Source organism: Acomys russatus, chromosome 9, assembly GCF_903995435.1.
Source record: "Acomys russatus chromosome 9, mAcoRus1.1, whole genome shotgun sequence".
NCBI lineage: Eukaryota > Metazoa > Chordata > Mammalia > Rodentia > Muridae > Acomys > Acomys russatus.
In genome coordinates this window covers 36,395,035-36,406,547 of record NC_067145.1, presented here as the reverse complement: position 1 = coordinate 36,406,547, position 11,513 = coordinate 36,395,035, and positions in this window count along the sequence as shown.

The following is an 11,513-nucleotide window of genomic DNA, read 5'->3' as shown; positions in this document are numbered from 1 at the left end:
AATAATTAGTTATTTGTGGAAGTGGCTTTAAATCCAACTAGAGCAGCTTCTGTTTGTAGTAGATGATGATTTACAATGAAATCATCAAAGTAAAGCAAAGTCAAAATAAAGACACTCAGAGGATGCAGAATTTCCTACCACAATCCCTCCAAAGATTCAGGAATCACTGTGGAAGAGGAAGCTGAGAGAGTGTAATAGCCAGAGGGAGTGATGGCTATAAGGAAACAGTGTCTTCTGGACACACCAGGGAGGCTGCGCATACGAATTCACAGTAGTCATAGCACTATGCACAAGACCTGTGTAAGCCTAAACCAGACCAAATCTTGCCATAGAGAGGGGAGCTGGGTATAAGGTTTATGAAGTTTAGCTCCTAGTCAGGAGCTATTATTGTCAAGTTTCAGCTTCTGGCAGAGGAAGGGTCAGTTTCCTCTAAAAGTGTAGTGTAGCCCCTGAAAACACAGCTCCAGTGGGAGGTCACACATTTAAGAATATTTGGGAAGCACAAATTCGCCTAGATGAAAGAAAGGAAAATGAGGCACAATGCTGGGTGGGAAGGGAAAGAGGGTGGATTTGGCAAGAGTTGTGAGGGATAAATATGATCAAGCAACAGTGTATAAAGTTCTCAAGGACAAATCAAAAGTATAACATTTTAAGGGTTTTTTTAATTGTTTTTTTTTTTTTTTCAAAATAAAATCAACTCACTACTCAGAATCAAACAATCCTGTTATAGCAATTTCAATTAAGAGGTTGCTAGGATAGTATAGATTTTAGTATGGCATGGAAGGGTGTCATATTTCATTAACTTATTTAAATTTCATTTAAATAAAAAACTAAGTTTTAATTAGCAATGCGGTCAGAATTAATGTTCAATTTTAATACATATTTTGGTCTTCCAAGGTTATAGAGTCTATGCACTTTTTTTTTTTTACACATTTTAAAATACTTTGTTTCATCCAAATCTTCAGTAAGAAATTACAAGAAAACAGCACCCCCATATCTGCTATTAAAATCTTGAAGCTCACAGATAGGACTGTAGATCTAGGAGACCCCAGTTCCAGACAGAGAGCAAGAGCCAAAGGGCTTTACGGAGTTCCCCGTTTTTCCAGATTAATCCAGGCTGCCAAGAGCATCAGAAGCTGTTGGCTAATCTCTGACTAGGATTATACTACAGATACCAAGTTGTGCTAACCATGTATTAAAAGCACGGTCATGTGTGAGCTAGATATCCAAATGTTTAGGTTTCTGTTGCTCTTTTTGTGTTGGTGTGTAATTGTTTAACAAATTGCTTCACTCAGAGGAAGGACAGCAGGTAGCCAAGAAGAGACTTGATACCCTATGAGAATATATAGGGGGATGTAATCCCCCTCAAGAACAGTCATAGGGGAGGGGAATAATGGGAAAATGGGGGGGGGGGAGGAATGGGAGGATACAAGGGATGGGATAAACATTGAGATGTAACAAGAATAAATTAATAAAAAAAAAAAAAAAAAACAAATTGCTTCAATGATGTTTAAGTCAAAGTTCTTATGAAACCCAAAACTCCTACTGAGTGATATTTTGAGGTTTTAGAAGACTCAAGAAACCACATTTCCTTCTTCCACTCCTTAGTGGAAAATTGAATATGCAGACAGCAAAGTAGAGTGAGTAGAATTTACAGGTTTCACTGGTGGACTCAGAGTTGAAGTTTTAGGCTATGAGACCTTCTCAAGCTTCAGAATGCTCAAGAGGCCAAAACCTCTCCTTTGCCTATACTGTGAACACTGCACTCGGCTCTCAGGCTTGTGTCTCAATAGACATCCCTCCCCACTGTCGCCACCCTCTGTTTCCCTGGGGAAGCTATGCTCAAAAAGGGAAGTGCCTGGGCTTGGAGGAATCTCTCTTAATGATAGCCAGAGGTCCAGAGATATTATCCCAAGAGACCACTTTAATTATTTTTCATCTACAGGCTCCATCTCATCAAAGGTATATTTCTACCAAAGGAATTTCATTAATGCAGTAAATACAACCTCCAGTTTCATTAATTAAGCCATATAAAACTAACTGCCAATTAGAGAACCCATGCACCTACAAATGAGTTAATATTGTTTAAACAAAAACCAAAGAAATTTGACATATTATTTAGCTTCTGGTAAAGTATGCTAGAACTATTTCATGTAAGTCTAATGGGCTGATGACAACAGTAGAGCTTCCAGGGATGGGGAGTCCCTGCTCATTTCCTTAGCATCTGAGATGCCCTATCACTCTTTAGAGGTGACATGTCTTTTCACTCAGGCACCTGTTAACACTCAAAGTCATACTGTTGCTATGAAAAATACCAAATCAAAGTACTTGAAGAAGGAAGGGCTCACTTTGACTCACAGCTTGAAGAGCTATGGCCTATTCTGCAGGGAAAGGCATGGAGCAGGCAGTAGACAGTGATGCATATGGAGGCTCAGCTTGGCTCTTTTTCTTCTGTCTAGGAATCCATCCTGCTTAATGGTACCACCCACATTAGGGTAAGTCTTTCAACTTAGTCTAACTTAATCATGATGCTTCTATATTTCATCAATTAATACCAACAATCTTGGGGCTGGAGAGACGGTTCAGTGGTTAAGGGCAGATATTGATTTTTCAAAGGAACCTCCATGTTGGGCAACTCACAATCTCTCATAACTCTAGCTCCTGGGAGGTCTGATGCCTCTAGCCTCCTTAGACACCTGAACATACATGCACATGTCACCCCCCCCCCCCACAAATACATATACACATAATTTAAAATAAAAATAAATCTTACCATTAAAGAAAGATTGATACTCTTTTTTTTTTTTTTTTTTAAGACACGGTTTCTCTATGTATCCTTGGCTGTCCTGGGCTCACTTTGTAGACCAGGCTGGCCATGAGCACACAGAGATTCACAAGGCTCTGCCTTCCTGGGTGCTGGGAAAACAGATATGAGCCACTCCTTCTGGCTAAGATTGACAATCTTAACAATCAAGATTCACCATCACTAGGTTATATGTATATGCTGCATACGTTAAGAGTACACCACTATGGTGACCATCTTCCCATCTAAATGTATTCTTCAGCAGCATGTAGAATATTCAAATATATATAATAAAATTTATCCAAAAGTAATAGTTATTATTATTCAAGAGCCCACCATGTGCAAAACATGAAGCTAAATTCCACTCCATGATTTACATATTCAGCTAGTAAACTTGGGGACACTGCATCCCCAATGTGTGATGTCTTCACATAGAAAGAAAAGAAAGTTGAAGTCTCATTGGTACAAACTGTTATACTCACTTATTGCTTACAAGAAAGGAAAGTGGGCTGGAAAGGTGACTCAGGGGCTAAGAGCACATACTCCTCCTAGAGAGGACCCACGGTGGCATGTGGTGCGCATACAAACATGAAGGTAATATACTCATCTACAAAAAATAGAAATAGAAATAAATCTTTTAAAAATAAAGTAAAAGTGAGCAAATTATATATTTTCTGCTATGAAAGAGTAAACATTTTAACCTAGTCCAATTTCTTGACTTTTCCCCCCTAATCTTGCAGTTTTGCTAATATATCACACTTCAGGACTTCTATCAGTAATAACTTTTGTATTTTAAAAACTGACTTAAAACCTTATGTAAGTTCTAATACTGCTTAATGTTACTTTGTTATTGTGGCATGAATCTTTCAAACAGAGCTGTTTTCCTTGGTGCTTTCCTCACTTGCTTTTCTTTTACTTGTTAGTAAAAGGCATATATAATTTTAGTATTCCACTGAAGTTATTAAAAAATTTAAGTAAAATATTTACTAAAGCAATTCTATAACACATTACACAAGGCATCAGGTTAACTTATTACTCCCTACTTGAAGTTGTTTCTGTTCTGAAAAATACTTTTATTCTTTTTTAACATTTGATAATTTCACAGAATTTGTGTCTTTAGCATCCATATTTACTGCATTAGGTTGCCAAAGATGTTTTCTCCTAGTAATAAGCCTAAATAGTAAAACATGTTTTATTATCTAAAACTTGTTTCTACTGCCATAATCTTGCCTTTGCATCCTTTTGTTGGCAAAGAATATTTCAATCCTCTCCCTTGTCTAATGTGCTGATGGTTTTGGACTTTGCTATTCACTAAAGTGGCTCCCTGGCACCCCCTTTCCTTTCTGCAGCTGGCTTATGCCTACTTATTCTTCCACGTGGCTGATAACATGGGCTTATCTTGTAATTCTTCCATTACATCATAGTTTCATGATTGCTTATGATCTCCAGGCTCATTCTTCCATTCTGGTTACCATTTTTTTTTTTCTTTTGAAAATGTTACTGTCAGCCCAGCATTTCTCCTGCCTGACAGGAGACACAGCAAGCAGAGGTGAGCTGCAAACTCGCCCTCTCCCAGCTCCAAAAGCTTCTCTCTAGAGGAGGCCTGCCAGTCCCAGGGTCATTCAGGCCTAGGTCACCAGGAAGAGCCAGGTTGGAGCCTGCCAACCCTTCTCCTACTTACCTAGGACACAGTGGAAAGAGAAACATGCAGGCCTGTATGTCCCCAGGAACACCTAGCCAGAAGAAGGGAGCAGACTTAAATTTCCTGAGCTCTACTATAAGGCCCAAGGCTCTGCTTGTCTCGCAGAGGAGTCCTGTCAGTATCAGAAACATCTAGCCAACACAAATAACTACCAACTAGCAAAAGGCCAGCCCAAGAACACAATCAACAAAAGCCAGGGCAACACGGCATCACCGTGTAGCCATCCTACCGCAACAAGCCCTGGACATCCTGACACAGCTGAAGCAAAGGAAACGCAACCTTAAATACAACCTTATAAAGATAATAGAAGCCTTAAAAGAGGATATGAATATATCTATTAAAGAAATACAGGAAAATTCAATCAAGCAGGTGAAGGAAATAAACAAATCCCTTAATGAAATACAGGAAAACACATTAAACTGAGGAAAATGAATAAAACTGTCCAAGGTATAAAAACATAAAACAAGCAGTAAAGAAAACACAAATTGAGCCAATCCTAGAGATGGAAAACCTAGGAAAGATAACAGTAGCTACAGACTTAAAAATCATCAGAATACAAAAGTTGGAAGAGAGACTCTCCAGTCTAGAAGATATGATTGAAGAAATCATACATCAGTTAAAGGAAATATAAAAATCTAAAAAGTTCCTGACACAAAACATCCAAGAAATCTGGGACACTAAGAAAAGACTAAACTTAAGAACAGTAGAAATAGAAGAAGACTCCAAGGTCCAAGGACTGAAAATATTTTCAACAAAATAATAGAATAAATTTTCCCCAACCTAAAGAAAGAGATGCCTGTAAATATACATGAAACTTACAGAATACCAAATAGATTGAACCAGAAAAGAAAATACTCCCACAACATAATAATCAAATCACTAAATGTACAGAACAAAGAAAGAATATGAAAAGCTACAAGGGAAAAATTCCAAGTCATGTATAAAGGCAGACCTATCAAAATTAGACCTGACTTCTCAAAAGATATGCTAAAAGCCAGAAGGGCCTGGTTAGACATGATACAGCCACAAAGAGACCATAGATATCATCCAACTACCATACCCAACAAAACTTTTAATCACCAAAGATGGAGAAAACAAGATATTCCATGACAAAAACAAATGTAAACACTATCCACAAATCTAGCCCAACAAAAGATACTAGAAGAAAAACTTCATCTCAAGGAGGTTAATTACACCCAGAAAAATAAAGGAAATAAATAACCCCATATCAGCAAAATCAAATTAAAAGAAACAGACACACACACACACACACACACCACCACCACCACCAAGAACAACAACAACAATATAAAAGGAATTAACAACCATTCATCATTAATATCTCTCAACATCAATGGGAGAAATTCCCCAATAAGAAGATGCAGGATAACAGAATGGATGCAAAAACAGGATCTATCATTCTGCTGCATTTATGAAACACAACCAAGAAAGCAGACCCAAAATGCATGCTGGAATAAACGTTCTAGTATCTAATAAAATAGACTGTCACCCAAAATTAATCAAAAGAGATGGGAAAGGATACTTCCTACTCATCAAATGAAAAGGATACTTCCTACTCCACCAAGATGGTGTCTCACTTCTGAACATCTATGCACCAAACGCAAGGGTACCCACATTTGTAAAAGAAACATTACTAAAGCTTAAATTCCACATAAAACCCCCCACATTAACAGTGGGAGACCTCAATACCTGACTCTCACCAAAGGACGGGTCACCAAAACAGAAACTAAACAGGGAAATAAACTAACAGATGCCACAAATCAAACGAACTTAACAGATCTCTATAGAACATTTCACCCCCAACACAAAAGAATATACATTCCTCTCAGCACCCCATGGAACCTTCTTCAAAATTTACCATGTACTTCGTCACAAAGCAAGCTTCAAGAGATACTAGAAAATTAAAATAACCCCTTGTATCTTATCAGACCACTAAGGATTAAAGCTAGATCTCAACAGAAACATAAAAAAAAGCCTACAAACTAATAGAAACTGAAAAACTCTATAGTCAATGACCGCTGGGTCAGTGAAGAAATTAAAGACTTCCTAATAGCCAATGAAAATGAAGGCACAACATACTAAAACTTATGGGATGCAATGAAAACAGTGCTAAAAGGATAGTTCATAGCACTAGGACTTCATAAGGAAATTAGAGAGTTCTCATACTATCAATTTAAAAGCACACCTAAAATCTCTGGACCAAAAAGAAGCAAATACACCCAAGAGGAGTAGAAGCAATGAAATTATTAAACCCAGGGCTGAAATCAATAAAATAGAAACAAAGAGAACAATACAAAGAATCAAGAAAAACAAGAGCTGGTTCTTTGAGAAAATCAACAACATAGGCAAAGCCTTAGCCAAGCTAACTAAAAGGCAGACAGACAGTATCCAAATTAGCAAAATCAGAAATGAAAAAGGGGGACATAACAACAGACACTGAGGAAATCCAAAAAATCATTAGGTCTTACTTCAAAAGCTAGTATTCCACAAAATTAGAAAATCTAAAGGAAATTGATGGTTTTCTTGCTAGACTTCACTTGCCAAAGTTAAATTAAGATCAGGCAAACAATTTAAACAGTCCTATAGCCCTTAAGGAGATATAAGCAGTTATCAAAAGTCTCCTAATCAAACAAAGCCCAGAGACAGATGGTTTTAGTGCAGAATTCTAGCAGAATTTCAAAGAAGAGCTAATATCAATAATCCTTTAACTATTCCACAAAACAGAAACAGAAGGAACAATGCCAAACTCATTCTATATAGCCACGGTCACCCTGATACCTAAACCACACAAAGACCAAACAACAACAACAAGAAAATAGAATTTCAGACCAATTTCTCTCATGAACTTCAATGCAAAAATACTTAATAAATACCCACAAACTAAAAAAAACCTCATCAAATATGTCATCTACAATGATCAAGTAGGCTTTATCCCATGGATGCAGGGATGGTTCAACATACAAAAAAAAAAAAAATCATCAAAGGAACTCATCATATAAACAATCTGAAATAAAATCTATGACATGATCATTTCATTTGATGCAGTAAAAGCCTTTGACAAAATAAACCCGCCTTCATAATAAAAGTATTGGAGAGATCAAGGGTACAAGTCCCATACCTAAACATAATAAAGGCTATATACAGCAAGCCAATAGCCAACTTCAAATTAAATGGAGAGACACTCTAAGCAATTCCACTAAAATCAGGGACAGGACAAGGCTGCCCACTTTCTCCATATTGCTTCAAGATAGTATATGAGGTTCTGTCTAGAGCAATAAGACAACTAAAGGAGATCAAATGAATACAGGTAAGAAAGGGAGAAGTCAGAGTATGCCTATTTTCAGATGATATGATAGTATACCCAAAATTCTACCAGAGAACTTCTACAGCTGATAAACACATTCAGAAAAATGGCTGAATTTAAAATTAACCAAAAAATGAGGAGGCCTCTTGTACATAAAGGACAAAGAAATTAGGGAAACAACACCCTTCATGATAGCCACAAATAATATTAAGTTTCTTGGTGCAACTCTACCCAAGCAAGTCAAAGACCAGTATGACAAGAACTTTAAGTCTCTGAAGAAAGGAATTGAAGAAGATAAGAAGATGGAAAGATTGACCATACTCATGGATTGGTAGGATTAACATAGTAAAAATGGCCATCTTACCAAAAGCAATCTATAGATTCAGTGTAGTTCCCATCAAAATGCCTACACAACTCTTAATAGACCATGAAAGAACAATCCTTCACTTCATATGTATAAACACAAAACATAGAATAACTAAAACAATCCTATACAATAAAAGAAATTGTGGAGGTTTCCCCCTCCCTGATCACATGCTGTACTACAAAGCAATAGTAAAATTCATAGTACTGGCATAGAACCAGATTGGTTGGTCAATGGAATCAATCCACAGACCCAGAAACAAACCAGCACACATACAGACACCTGATTTTTGTTAGAGAAGACTGACCCATTCAATGGAAAAAAAAAAAGCAACTTAAATAAATTGTGCTGGTCTAACTGGATGCCTGCAGATAGAAGGATGTAAATAGTTCATATTTATGACCCTGAACAAAACTCAAGTCCAAATGGACCTAAGACTTCAACATAAAACCAGAAATATACATCTATCAGAAAAGAAAGTGGGAATCCTCCTTCAATGCATTGGCATTGGAGACAACTTACTGAACTTAGAGAGCTTTGTCTCTAAGATCAACAACTAATACATGAGACCTCATGAAACTGAAAAGCTTCTGTAAGCCAAAAGACACTGTCAATAGAATAAAATGGCAGCCTAAAAGATCTTCACCAACCCAACTTCTGGCAAAAGACTAATATCCAAAATATATAAAGAACTCAAAACATTAAATATGAGCAAAACAAGTAATCTAATATGAAAATGGGGCAGAGACTGAAACAGAGAATTCTCATCAGTGGAATCTCAAATGGCAGAGTAGCACTTAAAGCAATGCCCAATGTCATTAGTCATCAGGGAAATGCATCAGCATCTCTGAGACAAGAAGAGACCTTAAGACAGGTAGGCTCCTGGGCACATATGAGAGGGACTCCAGATGCGGCTCCTGGTAGCAAGGGTTGTGGAGGGAAGGGAAACACCAACCCACCCACAAATGCTTTGTCCCCAAATTTATCCTGTTTGAAATATGTGCTCCATTTTTCATTATTGTGAGTGTTGTTCCATATGTCTCAATGCCTGGGCCTGTTCTCTGTGTGTCTCTGTTCATGCACAAATGCGCGCGTGCGCGCGTGTGTGTGTGTTGCTAAGAATAAAACCTGAGGCCTCACACATGTGAGGCAAGTGGTCTACCATTGTGTCACGCACTGCCTTCTAGTCTGTACCAAAGGAGCAAGTTGATCTTGAGTCTGAACTCTCTTGTGAATAGGTGTTAAGTTACCTTTCAACATCTTTACTGAGATACCTTTTGGGAAAGACATTGCAAACTTTCTGTATCTAAAACTAGCATCTTCCTTAAGTCTCCCTCTGTTTTTTTCCTTTCTTTCCTACATCCCACTCAATGTGATGGAATCTTACTATCCTAGACTGGTCTTGGACTTGCCTATGATGCTGCTGCTCTTGGTTTCACCCTTCCTGTACTTCCTGAGGGTTGGGATTACTGACATGTGCCACTATATCTTAGTCATGTGGTACTGTGGATGAGGTCCAGTTCTTCCTGCCTGTACTAGGAAAGCACCCTCCCCTCAGAGTGAAATCCATTTAGTCTATTTAGACTCTAGATTTTTGAGTCATGCATCTTACGTCTCTTTCAGTTTTCCTCCTTGTTTCTCTGGTGAATTGATTGATGTGATCTCCAACTTAGGCATCTGCCCACCAAATCTCCTACCAAGCATCCAAATTCCAATCAAAGTGATGGTTAGAAGAAAATGAACCTGCTCATCTTAGATCTTGACCTAAAAATCTTTCAAATAACTTCTCAACTTTCTTAGCATAAATCATTTCTCCTTTGTCCCACTTCATGAGAAGACAACCAGAGTGTGCTTCATGCCTCCTCTCCATCCTGGCTCCCAGTACACGCTGCTCTTTCTGCCTGGACTACACTCTCCTCCACCATCAGATCAAAGCAGAAATGTCTCCTCTTCGATGATGCTTAACTACATTCTTTTTAGAGTATACATTATGAGTGTAAGGACTGTTCTTGTCTCTCCCCGGTATATCCTTTGTGCTCAGTCAGAGCTGTGCCTCACACATAATAGACACTTGGTAACGTTCACTGAGATTTATGCAGAGACCATGGCTCATTGGCTATGGTCAGTTAGGACTAGGCAGAAACCAAGATGGAACAGCATGCTGTTCTCTCAGAAATGCCGTGCTAATCTATGGGTTTGCCTTTCTCTGTGACCAAAGCCCATGCTCCTAAGACATCTGAGTCAAAGGACTCCTGAGCTATCAATCTATTCTGTAGCTTTGGAGCAGGAGTAAGCCACAGACTAGCTGTGTGAACAGCTTGTGCTCTTCTCTTTACTGTTAACACAGTTCTGCCGGGGAATGAGGTGGATATGCAGTATTAGATTGATGACCAATGCGTTCGTACAGAATTTGATAAACTGCGTGCAGGAAACCATTCCTCTGTGATTTTGTACACTCACTCCTGTAGTCAGGCATTTTTAAAAAAACAAGCTCTAAGGTCTCCAGAATCTCCAGTATTATCAAATGTTCCAGTGAGCTAATGTTTAATTCTTCTCCACTCTGGCTGCTGCCGAAGGGGGGTGGGGAAGAGTCCTTGGCATTTATTGGGTAAACAGCATTTCATTTTTACACAAACATTGACATCTGGCTCTCCAGACATCTGGGATGTAGGTAAATGCTCCGCTAATTTTTCAGTGGAGGAAATGAACTCACAGTGGCCTGGCTACTGGCTAGGGTCACAGAACAAGTCAGCGTTAGACAGGGAATGCTACCCAGGAACTGCTGGCTGCGAATCTTCTGCTCAGCTAAGATCTGCTCACAAGGGGAAAGCACACTGGGAATGATCCTGATTTTATGTTTCTCATCAAACCTGGAAGGCACAAGACTCTCCTGAGAGTACTTGTTTCCAGTCTTAATTTTATGAGTGAGGACCCAAGCTAGCAATGCATGTGAATTTAAAATATCATAGGAGACCTCAATGAGGTTGTCAGTACTGTCATCCCAGGATTTGGAAGGTGGAAGCAGGAGGATCGGGAGTCAAGGCCAGCCTAGGCTACATGCAACTCTGTATCAAAAATAAATCAATAAAAAATCTAAATTAAAAATAAAATGTTGTATATTTACATGAACTATAATTCTAAAATTCTTCCCCTCATATTCTCTCTCTCCCTTTCTCTCTCTCTCTCTCTCTCTCTCTTTCTCTTTCTCTTTCTTTTTTCTTCCTTTTTCTCAGTTTTCATTCCCTTCACCCACTCGAAAACTTATTTCAACCCGTGTTGACATTAAAGGAAAATCCTTGTGGTGATGAAGCAAAGGGCA